The 14,483-nt window shown below is 39.4% G+C and overlaps 1 protein-coding gene across 1 annotated transcript in view; it reads right to left on the reverse strand.

Moving 5' to 3' along the window:
• The window catches only part of LOC123857294 (ribonucleoside-diphosphate reductase subunit M2-like), a 226,472-nt gene that overhangs the window by 21,926 nt on the left and 190,063 nt on the right, over nucleotides 1–14,483 (reverse strand). The window contains 1 exon segment of the mRNA XM_064576729.1: nucleotides 13,629–13,755. The gene's annotated coding sequence lies outside the window, so the exon portion shown is untranslated.

The raw sequence follows: 14,483 nt of genomic DNA on the forward strand, positions 1-14,483 counted from the left end.
AAAGCATGTTTAACTGAAACCTGAATAGTGATTCATTGACTAAAATTCTATGATATTTGTATTATCATGCTGTTAATTTAGAAAAAAGTATCTATGATGAAAGTAAAGAGAATTATCAACTTTGTATCCTGGATATAATTTTATCCTTTCTGAAAGAAAACATGCAAAACTAAAATAAAATTTAAGAAATATCAACGACACCCTTGCCTTGATTATCTTGATATGCCTCACTTTTGACTCTGCCCCTCTTGAGCTTGATAAATAGTTCATGCTTAATGCATTTTCAGTCACATTCCGTCAATATGGTTAGTTCTTAACATCATTTATAAGTTATTAATGGTAATTTTGATGTTCAGAAGCCAATCATTAACTTCCTTTTTATTTTATGATTTGGTACCTGCCAAAATTAAGTGCTACTGGGACTTATTTGATCTTTTTAATTATATGGAGGTAGAAGTTTCAAATATCCTTCTTTGTTCCCCATCAAACCGAAGGCCAAGCAATATACAGCTATTACAGCTGGTAACCCCAACCCCTACCAGTTCTTTGATTTAACTGACTGCCTTTGCTTCTCTCCCTAATGAACATTAAGCTCCAGGGAGTCAGGGACCATATCTGCTTTTAGCACCTCTTCATACCAAGAGTACTATTAGCTTGTTCAGGAATCAATAGGCATAAAGCTTGTAAAATTATACTGAATTATGTACAAATTCCAATATTTATTTCCAAAAGTTCATTGCTATGTTTTATATTAGCAATATTTCCCACCAAATAAAGCAAAACAAGAATAATCTTTATAAAACTGCTCTAGAATAGAATATCACTCATTAGGGAAATACAAATCAAAACTACAAAAAGGTATCGCCTCATACCTGTCAGAATGGCTAAAATTAACAACATAAAAAACAACAGATGTTGGCAAGGATGCAGAGAAAGAGGAACCCTCTTACACTGTTGGTGGGAATGCAAACTGGTGTAGCCACTCTGAGGAACAGTATGGAGGGTCCTCAAAAAGTTAAAAATAGAACTACCCTATGACCCAGCAATTGCACTACTAGGTATTTACCCAAAAGATTCAAAAATACTAACTCAAAGAGATACATGCACCTGATGTGTATAGTAGAATTATCAACAATAGCCAAATTATGGAAAGAGCCCAAATGTCCATTGACTGATGAATGGATAAAGAAGATGTGTTATAAATATACAATAGGATATTAGTCATATAAAAGAATGAAATCTTGCCATTTGCAATGACATGGATGGAGCTAGAGTGTTATGCTAACTGAAAAAATCAGTCCAAGAAAGACATGTACTATATGATTTGACTCATATGTGGAATTTAAGAAACAAAACAAACATAGTGGGGAAAAAGACAGTAAACCAAGAAACAGATTCTTAAATATAGAGAACAAACTGATGCTTATGAGAGGGGAGGTGGGAGAAAGGATGGGCTAAATAGGTGATGGGAATTAAGGAGGGCACTTATGATGAGCACCGGGTGTTGTACAGAAGTGTTGAATCACTAAATTGTACACCTGAAACTAACATTACACTATATGTTAACTGGAATTTAAATAAAAACTTTTTTTTTTTAAAAAAGAAAAGTAGGTGCTCACTTTTTACAGCTTATCAAAGACTATTTGTATAAATCCCATGTACAATTTGGAAAACATGAAAGTGTATATCTGTTATCGAAGTGTACAATGTTTTAGTCATATTATTAAGAGGCTATTTTAGCAGACTCCTAACAAAAATCTCTGCTTTATCTTCATAATTTTAGTGATCTTCAAAATATTCTGAGTAAAGAAGCTAGATTTGATTTTTTTTTAAGATTTTATTTATTTATCAGAGAGAGAGAGAGAGTGCACAAGCAGGGGGAGCGGCAGGTAGAGGGAGAAACAGGCTCCCCACTAACCAAGGAGCCCGAAGCGGGACTGGAACCCAAAGCGGGACTCGATCCCAGGACCCTGGGATCATGACCTGAGCCGAAGGCAGATGCTTAACCGACTGAGCCACCCAGGCGTCCCTGATTGTTACCTTCCTGAGGTTTAAAATGAGACTGTTTATTTAACATTATATTTTTCTTTTGTTGTTGAAGCCTTTGTATAAAATGTTTAACTGTACCTGAAATTTTAATATTTAATAAAAGTAACTTTTCTCCCTCTTGTGACTTCAAATTGTACATCCATTAAAGGAAACCTACAAAGGAAGTCCAGTTTACTTTCAAAGATTTCAACAAATTCAGAGTATACTCTGGAACAGGATAGATAGTTTAAAAGTAGCAAACTGAGATTCAACTCTAACTCCCTCTGACCATTGGGGTTTCATAAAGTCATAGCAGAGAATGAGAAGTACAAACTATCCAAACAAAATTCATAAATATACTTCATACTGGGGGACAAGCATTCTTTCACTGGGGGAGAACCTGGTGGACTATAATGGTCTGTGACAGAAAACTCAATGAAAAATTCATTGTCTAATCACATATTTATAAAACACGTAAAATATGCGGGCACTGCTTTAGGTTCTGAGGAGAAAACAGTGAAGAAAGAAATCTTGTGCTCACGGAGCTTGCAAGTTAATGCACTTCAAGATCCTTTTGTTGAAATCAAGGATAATTTCAGAGCCGTAATAAAAGGATTAAGTGAGACTCTGAAAGTGTACATTGTCGGTTATCAGTTCATGCCTTTAATCATTATTTCTAGTTCTTCCCACACTTTTGATTTTGACAGCATGACTGACATTACACATATTTATGTTAGTCACCAAATTCCAATTTCAGCTGCAAGGAAAACAATTTTCTTTGTTTACTAATGCAAAGTGGAAGGAGATATAGAATAATGTTGAGAGGACTCAAAATAAGTTTTTCTGAAAAACTTTTAAAACAAACTTCTGTGTTGGTTAAGTGCATTACATGAAACATAAAACAGGATGAACCCTCAACTAGTGTATCACAGTAGACTAGCAAAATGATAAATCTGGATAGGGTGTTTATACTTCTATTAAATACCTACTATGTATTTTTAACTCTTCCCTATGTTATGTATACACATATACCTAACTATGTTAAAACTGGGGGCATTTGGAAGCTGAGTATAATATAAATAAGAGCAAAAACACCTCTTTTTTGTTTAACTGAAAGAAAAAAATGGAAGCCTAGGGAAGATGAATCACATGCTCAAGGTCACATAGCTAGCTAATACAGGACCTAGAAAACCACTGAGTTATCTCAAATTTTAATTTTTTTATTATGTTATGTTAATCACCATACATTAGATCATTAGTTTTTGATGTAGTGTTCCATGATTCATTGTTTGCATATAACACCCAGTGCTCCATGCAGTACATGACCTCTTTAATACCCATCACCAGGCTAACCCATCCCCCCATCCCCCTCCCTCTGGAACCCCCAGTTTGTTTCTCAGAGTTCATAGTTTCTCATGGTTTGTCTCCCCCTCCAATTCCCCCCCTTCATTTTTCCCTTCCTACTATCTTCTTCTTTTTTTAACATATAATGTATTATTTGTTTCAGAGATACAGATCTGTGATTCAACAGTCTTGCACAATTCACAGCGCTCACTATAGCACATACCCTCCCCAATGTCCATCACCCAGCCACCCCATCCCTCCCACCCCCCACCACTCCAGCAACCCTCAGTTTGTTTCCTGAGATTAAGAATTCCTCATATCAGTGAGGTCATATGATACATGTCTTTCTCTTATTGACTTATTTTGCTCAGCATAGTACCCTCCAGTTCCATCCACGTCATTGCAAATGGCAAGATTTCATTCCTTTTGATGGCTGCATAATATTCCATTGTATATATATATACACCACATCTTTATCCATTCATCTGTCGATGGACATCTTGGCTCTTTCCATAGTTTGGCTATCGTGGACATTGCTGCTATAAACATCAGGGTGCATGTACCCCTTTGGATCCCGACATTTATATCTTTGGGGTAAATACCCAGTAGTGCAATTGCTGGGTTGTACGGTAGATCTATTTTCAACTTTTTGAGGAACCTCCATACTGTTTTCTAGAGTTGCTGCACCCAACTTGCATTCCCACCAACAGTGTAGGAGGGTTCCCCTTTCTCCACATCCCCGCCAACATCTGTCGTTTCCTGACTTGTTAATTTTAGCCATTCTGACTGGTGTGAGGGGGTATCCCACTGAAGTTTTGATTTGGATTTCCCTGATGCTGAGCGATGTTGAGCACTTTTTCATGTGTCTGTTGGCCATTTGGATGTCTTCTTTGGAAAAATATCTGTTCATGTCTTCTGCCCATTTCTTGATTGGATCATTTGTTCTTTGGGTGTTGAGTTGATAAGTTCTTTATAGATTTTGGATACTAGCCCTTTATCTGATATGTCATTTGCAAATATCTTCTCCCATTCTGTCAGTTGTCTTTTGGTTTTGTTGACTGTTTCTTTGGCTGTGCAAAAGCTTCTTATCTTGATGAAGTCCTAAGAGTTCATTTTTGCCCTTGCTTCCCTTGCCTTTGGCGATGTTTCTAGGAAGAAGTTGCTGCGGCTGAGGTCGAAGAGGTTGCTGCCTGTGTTCTCCTTTAGGATTTTGATGGACTCCTGTCTCACATTGAGGTCTTTCAACCATTTGGAGTCTATTTTTGTGTGTGGTGTAAGGAAATGGTCCAGTTTCATTCTTCTGCATGTGGCTGTCCAATTTTCCCAACACCATTTGTTGAAGAGACTGTCTTTTTTCCATTGGACATTCTTTCCTGCTTTGTCGAAGATTAGTTGACCATAGAGTTGAGGGTCCATTTCTGGGCTCTCTATTCTGTTCCATTGATCTATGTGTCTGTTTTTGTGCCAGTACCATATTGTCTTGATGATGACAGCTTTGTAATAGACCTTGAAGTTCAGAATTGTGATGCCACCAGCTTTGCTTTTCTTTTTCAACATCCTTCTGGCTATTCGGGGTCTTTTCTGGTTCCATACAAATTTTAGGATTATTTGTTCCATTTCTTTGAAAAAAGTGGGTGGTATTTTGATAGGCATTTCACTGAATGTGTAGATTGCTCTAGGTAGCATTGACATCTTCTCAATATTTGTTCTTCTAATCCATGAGCATGGAACGTTTTTCCATTTCTTTGTGTCTTCCTCAATTTCTTTCATGAGTATTTTATAGTTATCTCAAATTTTAGTGCAATGATCTCTTCTCCCTCGATTTTGCTTTAGGATTTAAATGTGTGTGGCATGACATTGATTGTATGAATTCCCTCTCAAAGATATTTATTAAGACAAAAATATGCCTGGCATGCAGCAGTAAACATCTCCAGTGCAGAATTTAGGCTTTAATGTGCAAATGCCCAAGTTTCAAAATTTTCCCTATTTTTCCTTCAAGAGTCAAGCCAGTGGCATATGACATCTAGGCACATTGTATGTGAGTACAAAGTAGATACATTGGAAGAGTTTGTTTTCACTGTCACTGAAGCTAGGACTTATATTACTAAATAAATAAATAAATAAATTAATTAATTAATTAAAAAAAAAAGCCAGGGGCGCCTGCGTGGCTCAGTCATTAAGCGTCTGCCTCTGGCTCAGGTCATGATCTCAGAGTCCTGGGATCGAGCCTGCATCAGGCTTCCAGACTCAGTGGGGAGTCTGCTTCTCTCTTTCCTTCTGCCCCTCCCCTCCCTCTCTCTCAAATATAAAAAATCTTAAAAAAAAAAAAAATGAAACCAAGTGACCACCACAATAAAACATTTGCATTCTATTTGAAGTGATAAAGGAACGTAAAATAATCTTGAAAAAGAAGGCTAATATTACCTCTTAAGGTGACTTCCCCAGCAAAAGCCTTCCTAAAGAGTAGCAATCGTGCTTTCCCTAAGCCAGAAGACTGAGCACAATGGAAACCATTACCCACATCCAGTTGGTTCCATTTTTCTGGAAGCTGCAGCTGGGTCACTAAACCAGGAGTTTACTCTTTTTTTATTTTGTTTTGTTTAAGATTTATTATTTATTTATTTATTTATTTATTTATATTTATTTTTTAATATTTTATTTATTTATTTGAGAGAGAGAGAGAGTGATAGAGAGCATGAGAGGAGAGAGGGCCAGAGGGAGAAGCAGACTCCCCACTGAGCAGAGAGCCTGATGCGGGACTCGATCCTGGGACTCCAGGATCATGACCTGAGCTGAAGGCAGTCGCTTAACCAACTGAGCCACCCAGGCGCCCAAGATTTATTATTTATTTATTTGAGGAAGAGAGAGAGATTGAGAGCAAGAGCTGGGGTAGGGGCAGAGGGAGAGGTAGAGAGAGAATCTCAAGCAGACTTCCCACTGAGCACAGAGCCCAATGTGGAGCTTCATCTCAGGACCCCTGAGATCATGACCTGAAATCAAGAGTCAGATACTTAAGAGACTGAGCCACTCAGGCACCCCAGGAGTTTACTCTTTGATACAAAGTAAATTGTTACTTGTACTGAAATACCAGGGCTAGGACCTAGTGGAAACAAAGTTTCTTCTATTTCTTTTTAGTCTCTTTAGCTAATAATATTCTCTTAAATTAAATAATCAATGTTCATTTCTTATTTTATTTACCAATGAATGAAAATGGCCAGGCACTTCTTACAGATTTGCAAATGTTTATATTTTAGAGACTGTAGGTTTTGCGATAAGGAAAATATTCATTTCTTCAAGAATCTTGGCAAAATCCTAATACGACATTTAATTTGGAGACCTGACTGTTGGTGAAAGGGCAGTCATGAGGGAAAACCCTATTGTTTGTTTGTTTTTGGTTTTGGTTTTGAACCTTTAATGATAAAAATATATAATATTGAGCTCAAGAACACTGTGCGTTCTGTGTATCACTGGGTCAAGGGTTGGGGATACACATGACCAAAGTAGCAAATGGCATATAGGTAAATATACATATGGTCACAGAACAAAATCTGGTGTCTGGCACTCAAGTTGAGTCTCCATTTCTCATCACTCAGCAGCATGCTGGGGCATTGTAGGGTATGCAACATAGACACCTTCAGCAGCCCACGGTTCATCTTCCTTAGAAATTTCCCATCACTCTAATTCTCCTGAATGGCCCTTTGGTCACCTCAAGCACATGCAAGGTATCAGTAGCTTCCAGAAGTGCCACCCACTCCAACTTGGAGATCATACACACCATGAAGTCCAGGTTGAACTCCACAGGGGTGATGGGGACACTGATAGCCCAGAGGTACAGGTGGAAACCATGCCAAATCATGAGAGCTCAGCAGGTTATTTTACTTTGGTTTTTTGTTTGTTTCATTTTGTTTTGTTGGCTTTACTTACTTTTTTTTTTTGAAATTTTGAAGTTTTTATTGAACTTTTTTAAGTTTTCATTTTAATTCTAGTTAATTAACATACAGTATTGTATTAGTTTCAGGTATACAATGTAGTGATTCCACAATTCCATACATTACCCGATGCTCATTATGACAAGTGCACTCCTTAATCCCCATCACTTACTTAACCCATCCCCCCACCCGCCTCCCCGATGGTAACCATCAATTTGATCTCTGTAGTTAAGAGTCTGTTTATTGGTTTGTCTCTCTCTTATTTTTTTCTTTTTGCTCCTTTGTTTTATTTCTTAAGTTCCACATAACAGTGAAATCATATGGTATTTGTCTTTCTCTGACTTATTTCACTTACCATTATACTCTCTAGCTCCATCCATGTCATTGCAAATGGCAAGATTTCATTCTGTGTGTTCCTGGCACTCCAAATCACTGTTTCCACACTGTATGTCCCCAGGTCATTTGCCCTGTCTTCTCTCCAAGAGCAGCCCCAGTGCCCCTGGGGTCTAACCGAGCCAAGTCCATTGACCTCTGAACTCCAGGCTTTAAGCCCCCCGTGTTGCAAGAACTCACAAAATTCAGCCCCTCTCACGTTCCAAGCCAATTGCTATAGGGATTTATCTTCCCCATGCACTCTCCTGTGTGCTAGTCTGTCCCTCACCCTTCTCCATGACTGTGGCTCCCTCCCCACTATAGCGGCCATGATCTGTTTCTCTCCCAAACCATGTCTCCACACTTCCTACCTTCTTTGATGTGGCCTCTTCTCTAACTTTAGTTGTGGAGTTTCCTCTGCCAGTCTTCAGATTGATTTCTGGGGTATTTACTATGATTTGATATTTATGTAGTTGTATTCATGGGGTAAGGTGAGCCTAGGGTCCTCCTACTTTGCTTCCATCTTTCTCGGCCATCTTTTTCAAAGTTTCTAATTATCCTTTAAAGAAGTGTCTGGCAGAAGGATAACTGATTTCTATCAGCTAAATTTAGCCTGTCATGAAATGATGTGGTCACTGATGTGGTGGGCAACTGATCCATGGGAAAGGGTAACTACACTCTTTCTCTTCCTCAAAAATGGCAGGTATACCTGGCATGAAGGACTGGACAAAGAAAAGGCCCTCTGCATATGCTGGCACTCAGGGGAGCAGATACAAAATGCACTATATACTATATTGTTGTTAGTATAAAAACTATATTATATAATACACATGATATTCTATATGTTATATTTTATATACTATATATTTATGATCAGTATATTTACATAGCTCCAGCTAGAGAGACAAAGCATGTACTAAGGACTCTCTAATGCATATTTCTACCCCTGAACCTTAGATACATTCCTCCTAGATGTTTCCAACTGAATGTAGCCACTAAAGAACCATCTGTTTCCATTTAAATAACAACCTTCCCCCTCTTAGTAAATGGATTTGCAATCTATCTAGCAATTCAGACTAAAACTTAGAGTTCATACTTGATTCTTCTCCTTTCATCTCAGCTCCAATCCATCTATATACTCCATCAGCTCTACCTCTAAAATGTACATCCTGAGTCTGACCACAGTAGTCCATTCTTATTGCGGGGGATACATTATAAGACCCTTGGTGGATGCCTGAAACTGTGAATAGTACTGGACCCTATATATACCGTGTTTTTTCCTATACATACATACCTATGATAAAATTTAATTTTTAAGTTAAGTGTAGTCAGAGTTTATTAACAATAGCTAAAAAGAAAATAGAACAATTATAACAATATAAAGGTTATGTGAGTGTGGTCTCTCTTTCTCTTAAAATATCTAATATTCACCCTTCTTCTTCCTGTGATAATGTGAGATAATAAAATGCCTACGGGATGAGATAAAGTGAGGTGAATGGCACAGGTACGTGACCTAGTGTTAGGCTACTACTGACCTTCTGATGCTACAACAGAATGAGGACCATGGTTGACTGGGAGTAACTGAAACCACAGAAAGTGGAACTGTGGCTAAGAGGGGGACCACTGTACTTACGTCCATCTGCACAGTTTAAGTCTGGACCAGTCTGCCATTATCGCTCACCTCCAGTAAGGAAACACCTTCCTGTACAGTTTCTCTGCTTCCTCTTTGCCCTGCCACACCTACCTTATACTCAGAAACTAATGTAAAGCAGATAATGGTGCTGCTTTGCTTCAGCACTCGAATGGCTTCCTTTAGCCACAGGAATCAACACCAACCTGTTTTCAGTGGCCTCAGAAGCCCTGCATTGTCTGCCCCTGCCTCTCCCTGGTTGCTTCTCCCTCCACTTTCCTTTTTTCAATATGGCCACCCATACTGGCTTTTTATACTTAAACAGGCGAAGTCTAAACATGTGATGTTTCTCATACCAAGAATACTCTTCTCCCAAATCATTGCATGGATGCCTCCTTTTCATTGTTCAGTTCTCATTTCAAAGGGGACCTCCTCAGAGAATGCCTACCAGTCCCTCTTTCCACATTATTTTATTTGCAGTATTCATCAGTAGTTGAGTTCATCTTACATACCTTATTTAGTTCTTGTCTTTTCCCTCTTTGGGGACAAGGATATTGATTTTCATCATCAGTGTATCTCCAGCTATAGAAACATCCTTCACATAGCAAGACTCCAATAAATATTTGTTTACTGACTATTTGCAATTTTTAAGGATTTGACAGTATTTTCTATAGTATAAATATTTAAGCAGATGCCTCTGACATGAATAAATCTTTGACTAATTTTATATATAAACTTAGAAAATTATTCAATTGTTTAACAACTTGCCACTTAAACTGTACATAACTGGAATTGTACTGAGGTCTGTAGGACTTTGGTTCTCCTACTGGCTTTCATTTGATGTCAATCTGACATTGAAAAAATCTGTAGTATTATATATGTTTACATGTTCTCTCAAATCTTAATCATTGAGTTTTGGAACTTTCTAGGACCTTGAAGTTCACAAAAGTAGGAAGGCACAATCTATTAGTGGTAGGCATTAAGTCTAGGTCTTCTACAGTAGGTCTACTGATATCTTTTTTTTTTAATTTTTTTTAAAGATTTTATTTATTTATTTATTAGAGAGCGAGTGAGAGAGAAACAGCATGAGAGAGGAGAGGGTCAGAGGGAGAAGCAGGCTCCCCGCTGAGCCGGGAGCCCGATGTGGGACTCGATCCCAGGACCCTGGGATCATGACCTGAGCCGAAGGCAGTCGCTTAACCAACTGAGCCACCCAGGCGCCCGGTCTACTGATATTTTTATAAATAATGTTACCTCTACTCACATACCTTCTGTACCTCAATGAAAATTAAAAAAATGTTACTTTGCAATATAATAACTGAAACAGGAAATGTATTGGTAAAGCATCTAAATTAAATTTAGTTTCAGCGCGCCTGGGTGGCTCAGTTGGTTAAGCCACTGCCTTCCACTCAGGTCATGATCCTGGAGTCCCAGGATCGAGTCCCGCATTGGACTCCCTGCTCAGCAGGGAGTCTGCTTCTCCCTCTGACCCTCCCCCTTCTCATGCTCTCTCTCTCTCTCATTCTCTCAAATAAATAAAATCTTTAAAAAAAAAATTTAGTTTCAGCAGAAAACATAGCAAGCATATCCTGGAATTTTCTGAGGGTAATAGTAGATGCTATTATTCTAATATCACATTCCTTCCCATTAATAAAAATTGAACACTGACACTGAAAAAAATGTTGTGCACAATCAAAACTACTAATATACATCATTTGAAAACATCAGCATGCAAGCTGTATCAAAATAAAGACATTTATTTTTTTTAAGATTTATTTATTTATTTGAGAGAGAGAGAGAGAAATAGAGCACAAGAGGGGGGGGCAGAGGGAGAGAGAATCTGAAGCAATGTGGGGCTTGATCTCAGGACCCTGACATCACGACCTGAGCTGAAACCAAGAGACAGACGCTCAACCAATTGTGCTACCCAGGTGCCCCAAAATAAAGACATTTTAAATTTTAGTAGTATGTTAGTGGCTGGATTTTTTTTATTTATTGACAGCAGAAAACGTAAGAGTATCATTCTACACTCAAATAAGATGTTTAACACATTTTCCCCTCAAAATTCCAAAATGATCTTCCCATGTTTCTAAACTACATTAACATTCAAATGATCATTTTAATAGATCTGTCTCTATACTGTGACTATTAACAGTACTGAACAATGAGCAGAGAATGAAGGCTCTGCATCCAAATGTTAGTATTAGAATTTCTAGAAATGTCGAATGTAGGCCATTTGAATGGAAAAACAAGTGTAGCCCCATCCACTCAAATTAGAGCACCCATCCCTGCGCTTTGCTTACAGAACTGCAGATTAGAAGATGTAGAATGTGCCTTTCTTTGATTAATGGCATGGGATAAACATAAATTCATGTGATCCCATTTTGTAGTAGTGATTCCTAACATAATTTTCAGAGATTTGAAAAGTCTTTTAACACAGAAAGAGATTTCTAGATGTTGCATTTCTATTATGATGTTCAAAATAGTCAAACATTCACTATTTATTTAGATGATGGAATTCTTCCTTAAAAAAACAAAACCTGGGGTGCCTGGGTGGCTCATTCGGTTAAGCACCTGCCTTCAGCTCAGGTCATGATCCCATGGTCCTCGGATGGAGCCCCGCATCGGGTTCCCTGCTCAGCGGGGAGCCTGCTTCTTCCTCTCTCTCTGCCTCTGCCCTACCCCCACCTGGGGCTCTGTGCTCTCTCTCTCACTCACTCTCTCTCTCAAATAAATAAATAAAATCTTTAAAAAAATAAAAGAAATTCCCTTTAAAAAAAAAAACCCAAAATAAAAACTCATGCTAGTATAGCAACTGCTCAGCTTCTGTGATTTCTACTAATTTCATCAATTCTAAAGATTGAATCCAATTGTCTATAAAAACCCCAGGGTTCTTGTCAGAATGATGTGCTTCTATTTCTTCCAAATTACCTCTAAGAGTCCATTTCCAGGACTACTATTCTGATTTAAGTCACAACATCTATTCTGTGAGAGAGGACAGGAGTAGTAAATGGGAAAGTCTATGTGAATTTGCACCATTGGATAAAGGAAATGTATGTTCCTACGTGACATGAAATAGCCCTGGGATGAAACATGGGAGAGTCACCACTGATCCTGAAGGCCATGATAGAGAAGCAATAAGAGATGTTCCAGCCACATCAGTTCATTTTGATTTCTCTGCTTAAATAGAGCATCTAGCAATTTTTACTCATGAAAAGAAACTATCATGTAATAAACAGAATAATTTTTTTCAAATCATTATTCTAGTATCTTTATATTTCTCTTTGTTATTACAGTTTAAGTCATTATCAGTATTGGTGAATAAGTCTAGAGAGCTAATGTATTGCACAATGATTATAGTTAATCATACTATATTAGATACTAGAAATTTGCTAAGAGTAAATTTCAGGTGCGCTCATAAAACATCATGTGAAATGATATGGTAATTAGCTTGACTGTAGTAATCATTTCATATACATACAGCAAATCGTGATATTGTATATCTTAAATATATATACTTATATAATTAAAAAATAAAGTTAGGGGTGGATGGGTGGCTCAGTTGGTTAAGCATCTGACTCTTGATTTCAGCTCAGGTCATGATCTCAGGGTCCTGTGATAGAGCCCCGAGTTGGGCTCTACCCTCAGCAGAGAGTCTGCTGGGGGGTGGGGGTGGTTCTCTCCCTCTCCTCTGCCCCTCCCCCTGTTCTCTCAAATAAGTAAGCAAGTAAATAAATAAAGTTAAAAAGTACAGTGTCTGGGGGGGGCGGAGCAAGATGGCGGAGGAGTAGGAGACCTGGATTTCGTCTCCTCTCAGGAATTCAGCTGGATAGGGATCAAACCATTCTGAACACCTACAAACTCAACAGGAGATCGAAGAAAAGAATAGCAACAACTCTCTGAACAGAAAAGCGACCACTTTCTGGAAGGTAGGATGTGCGGAGAAGTGAATCCGGGGCGATATTCGGGAGGATAGGCAGCGGGGGAGGGGCCTCCCTCGGCCGCTTCTGGCAAGTGATGGAACCACGGAGCACAAAATCGGAACTTTTAAAAGTCTGCTCCGCCGAGGGACGTCACTCTGGTGGCTAAGCGGGGGGTGGAACCCTCCGGGACAGTGTGGTCTCAGGACCCTCGGGGTCACAGAAAGACCGGGGGTGCCTGAGGGCGGCAGAGCTCCCAGGTATCGGAGCAGGGAAGCCGGCTGCAGAGGCGGAGCCCAGGCGCGGGCTCTCAGCTGGGGTTGCCATTAACCGCGATCCGCGGCACAGTCGGGCCCCTGCTCCTCCAGCAGGGACCCAACAAGCGGCAGATCCGGGGAGACTCACCTTCCTCCCCCGGGAGGAGCCGCGCGGGAGTGCACCGCAGGGATCTGCTGGGTTTGGAGACTCCAGACCGGGTCCAGTGCCAGAGATGGAGGCGCGTGGTCACAGGCCGGTTGAGCACGGAGTGCAGCTGCAGACCGGGGAGACGGGAGTGACTGACGGCTTTTCTCTGGGGGCTCACTGAGGAGCGGGGCCCCGAGTTCTCGGCTCCTCCGGGGCGGAGATTGGGAGGCCGCCATTTTCACTCTCCGCCTCCAAAGCTGTACGGAAAGCTCGCAGGGAACAAAAGCCCCGGAGAGCAAACCCAAGCAGATGACTTAGCCGGGAGGGGGCAAGGGCGGGGCTATTCCGCCTCCGGCAGAGACATTTGGAAACCACGGCAACAGGCCCCTCCCCAGAAGATCAGCGAGAACAGCCAGCCAAGACCAAGTTTACCGATCAATGAGAACAGCAGAACTCCAGCGCTAAGGGACTACTGCACATAGAATTCACGGCTTTTTTACCATGATTCCTTAGTCTTTTAAAGTTAATTTTTTTTTAACTGTCTTTTTGTCTTTTTATTTCTTTTTGAATTTTTCTTTTTCCCTTTTTCAAACAACATCTTATCAATCCCTTTTTTTAAAAAAAAATTTTTATTTTTCATTTTTAGAGTCATATTCTATCCCTTCATAGTAGTTACCCATATTTTTGGCTTATATATATAAGTTGTTCTCTCTTTAAAATTTTGAGATAGTTTCTTCTAACAGATTAAAATATACCCTAAATCTCTAGTATATGGTGTTCTCTATTCCCCTGCCTGATCACATCCTCTCCCTTTTTTTTTCTTTTTCTTTTTTCTTTTTTTAAATCCTCTTTCTT

The sequence above is a fragment of the Mirounga angustirostris genome, unplaced genomic scaffold (genome assembly GCF_029215605.1).
Source record: "Mirounga angustirostris isolate CCGP_5_RB_7025 unplaced genomic scaffold, mMirAng1.0.hap1 SCAF_13, whole genome shotgun sequence".
Classification (NCBI taxonomy): Eukaryota; Metazoa; Chordata; class Mammalia; order Carnivora; family Phocidae; genus Mirounga; species Mirounga angustirostris.